This window comes from Prionailurus viverrinus, chromosome B2, assembly GCF_022837055.1.
Source record: "Prionailurus viverrinus isolate Anna chromosome B2, UM_Priviv_1.0, whole genome shotgun sequence".
Taxonomy (NCBI): Eukaryota; Metazoa; Chordata; class Mammalia; order Carnivora; family Felidae; genus Prionailurus; species Prionailurus viverrinus.
Window position 1 is genome coordinate 143630157 of NC_062565.1, and position 4159 is coordinate 143634315.

Consider the following 4159-nt stretch of genomic DNA (forward strand, 5'->3'; position numbering starts at 1 on the left):
AGGAAACACTTCCATTACCTGCTACTGCTTGGTTCCTTGGTTTTGTCAACAGAGGATGTTGTATTGGGGCAACAGTAAAGCATTAGGGCATAGACAGGTTTTCAAAAGCAGTCCTTTACTGGAGCAAACAATAATCTGAGTGAATCACACCTTAAATCACTCTTGCTGGCAATGAAAGGAGTTAAAAGAATGAATCAGGGGCTCCTAGGTGGCTCAGTTGGTTAAGCATCCCACTTTGGCTCAGGTCATGATCTCTGGGTTCATGAGTTTGAAAATCTGCTTCGGATTCTGTCTCCCTCTCTCTCTGCCCCTCCCCCACTCGCCCTCTGTCTCTCTTTCTCAAAAATAAACATTAAAAAAAAATGAATTAAAACCATTATATTAAAGCACATTGGCAGCCAGCATCTATTACATTACACGCTCAGTTCATATTACTATTTTTGTAGCTAAAAACATCAGGGTTTTTTTTGCCATAACTGATCTTGCATATTACATGTTATATATTAATTTCTCATATCATATTACATATAATTGTATGTTAATTTCTCATACTTAAAATACAAGTTCTATTGAAGACCGCTACATCTAAAAAAAATTTTTTTTTAATGTTTATTTGTTTTTGAGAGAGAGACGGACAGAGCACAAGTCAGGGAGGGACAGAATGAGAGGGAGACACAGAATCCAAAGAGGCTCCAGGATCTGAGCTGTCAACAAAGAGCATGACATGGGCTTGAACTCACAAACTGTGAGATCATGACCTGGGCCGAAGTTGGTTGCTCAACTGACTGAGCCACCCAGGTGCCCCAAGACTGCTACATCTAAAAGTATGGGTTAATGTAGTCTAACAAAGTGGGTTCGTCTAATTTCTTTCCTATTGAATTGGCTGCTCATCTGACTGAATCAAATAATCCAAAAAGATATTCGATGTCAAGAACATGCTGCCTAAGTCACACACTTTTGAGTTAGGAAAAAATAGCTCCGCTCACCCTTAAATCCTTTAGTTAAACTTAATGCTTTGTGAATTTCTGGAAACTCAGTTCACTTAAAACATATTTGGATGTGTAATGCTTTGCAGTTTTCAGTTTTGAAGTTATATTCACTGCTACCTCACTGTGCAACACACACATGTACACACGCGCAGTACATTTTATAGCTTTAAACTTGAGAAGAGGCTGTAAAAGTCTCCCTTTGACTGGCAGTGATGAAAACAATTGATTATGCAAGATCAATTAACAAAATGAATGACTTTCAAAGAGAACAACATCCTCTAAATTATATATATATTTTAGAAAACCTTTAATTTTTCTTAATGCCTCGTGCTGTTCTTAGTTCTTTGTGTTTGCTTTCTTTTTGGTCTTACCAGACCAAATCATTTTCATTAAGAATTATAGTCAGAGTTGGAGCTTGGGACCAGTTAGAAAGAACAGGTCATTATTACCGTAAAAGTATGCCTAATGCCTATTTGTGAAACAGGCTATTTTGCTAAATTATTTCAGAAAGCTCTACTAAAGAAACTGATGTTTTCTACTTAATAGATTTTCAGTAACTGTCAAATGAATGGCAGACACAATTAAAGCTGAAGCTGATATTTGAAAATGATGTTACTGAAGTTTCAATAAGGACATTTAAAGTTATGGATGGTTGGGGCGCCTGGGTGGCTCAGGTCATGATCTCATGTTTCGTGAGTCCAAGCCCTGCGTTGGGCTCCGTGCTGTTAGCTCAGAGCCTGGAGCCTGCCTCAAATTCTGTCTCCCTCTCTCTCTGCCCCTTCCCCGCTCATGTTCTGTCTCTCTCTCAAAAATAAAAATAAACATTAAAAAAAATGAAGTTATGGATGGTAAAACTGGTCTTAATGTAAATTACCACCTGACTGTAACATTCAGTACGGTAAATGTAGCTCTCTAGAAGAAACAATAAAGGCATAATCATCACAGTTTTGTGGTTTCCTTCTTAAACACTCAGGGGAAGGGGCAAGAAAGAGGACTAATGTTTTTGAATATCTATATACACCACAAAAGAATCCAGGAACTTCATATATTTCACTTCATCCTTTCAGCAAAATAGGTTACAGATAAGGAAAATGAGTTTCAGAAAAACTGGGAAATTCACACAGCATTAACCAGAGAGGGTGAGTGATAGTCTGGGGATCATCTCCAGTCCTGGGGGGAGTCCCCACTGAGCGTCTGCTGTATTTGGAACTTCCATTCAGTAGTTCTGGTAGTTGTATAGGGTAAAGTGTAGAAAAATGTTTGAATAGCATTTTTCTTCTCCTTCTTCTATTGTTTTAGAGAGAGAAAGAGAGAGCACAAGTGGGGGAGAGAGGCAGAGGGAAAGAGACAGACAATCTTAAGCACGGGGCTCAATCCCATGACCCTGAGATCATGACCTGAGCCGAAATCAAGAGTCAGAAACTCAATCTACGGAGCAACCCAGACGACCTGAAAGTCATTCTTCTAACCAGTTTGCTTCTTGGTTCCTAACCAGCGAAGTGGATCTAAGCGAACCACTTTGTAAACAGTCCGGTCTCCGTATTAATGAGCACAGCAGGATCCAGAATCTTTAAAAAACTTTGTGCTGCGGTTTTCATATGATCTGTTTTCCAGGGAAGTGGAGATTTTTAAGACCCCTGGCACCATTATTTTCCCTCAGTAGTAATTCTTTTCTGAAGCCAGCAGCAGTACACACATCTTAATAAGGATTTATAACACTTACGAACTGATCTCAATTCAATTCTGTGCCAGCCTAAGACTGGATTTCTAATTAGATACGACAAGGATAAAAGAACCACAGAACTTAGTAATTCAGGGCACAAACACTGGAGTCAGACAAACTTGGGTAAGAATCCTGGCACTGCCTTTATACTAACATGTGACTTCGATCAAGTTATTCTATCTTCTCTGGGCCTTTGTTTCCTTTTCTGTAAAATGGGTATAATAATAATGGTATCTAAGCCATGGGTGGCGATTTTGTTAGGATTAAAGGAAACACCTCTGAAGCACTGGCAATGCCTGGCACATTGAAATTAATGAATGACAATTTTTAGTGATGTTGTTCACGTTCAATTGTCACTAAGTTATGTTCTTTCTACACCCAACTGCAAACGACAATCAAGGCTGTAAGCTAAGGAAATCACAGAGCCTTTATGGGCTTTATACCCAGAGGTGAGGATACGTGATTCTAAGGAGGATCAGAACTCATCAACAGAAACTCTTTCAAGCTTAGTTATCATCCAACAGGGAGTAGTGGCTTCGAATGGTCCTTTCTGCTTATGTAGTAGTAAAAGGATTTTCGGTGAACCACAGTTGGCATTTATTCAGTAACTTTTACCAAAGAGGCTCAAAACCAGTCACCAAAAAATAAACAGAAAAACCTGGAGACTCAGAACTAAGTAATGCGGCCTGATCGATGGACAGCCAGAAAAGCAGGAAAGGCCAGACGTGGCTCTGATCACGATATGGGACGTGAATACGGTGGAAACGAGAGCCTTCTGAGACTTCTAAGAAGTGTTTTGTTCCTCTGGCTTCAGAGACAGACAGATGACAGATGACAGCACCAAGGAAAGAGAAGACGTGAGGCCCAGCGACTGTCAGAGGAAGCACAGAGGCCTCAGAGGGCTGTTTCAGCAAAGGGAGAGGTAAGGATGGCAAAGACAGGTCTGCAGATGGGGCTGACAAGCGCTTCTAGACAGGAAATGACACGGGAGCAGCGTCGGGCTGGCATCTGGTAAGGTTCGTGCTGTTTCTACCATGTGGTTTGTAAGAAGTGTAATGCCATCTGGCAACTCCCTCCCAGAAGCATGAGTTAGTGCGGGTCTCAGCAGCCCTTTCGGCCACACAGGCTTTTTCACTAAAACATAACGCACCCGACAGATTGCGGAGTGGGCACGGAGTACCCCTACAGACTGCCGAAGCCTGGGGACGGGAACACACACCCTCAGGGGGCGCCGGTCCCGCCGGAAGCGCCCCTCCCCTGGATCTCGGCTCCGCCCCGCGGCGCGCGAGCGTGTCGTCACTCGCAACCGGCCAATCGGGGCGCGTGACAAAAATAGCGCCATATAAAGGCGTGCGTGCCGGAGCCGTAGTCTCCGAGCCGCGCGCTGGGGCGGGGTTGCGCGCGCAGGTGAGCGGGGCGGGGCCGGCGCGCACCTGCTTCCGCTGGA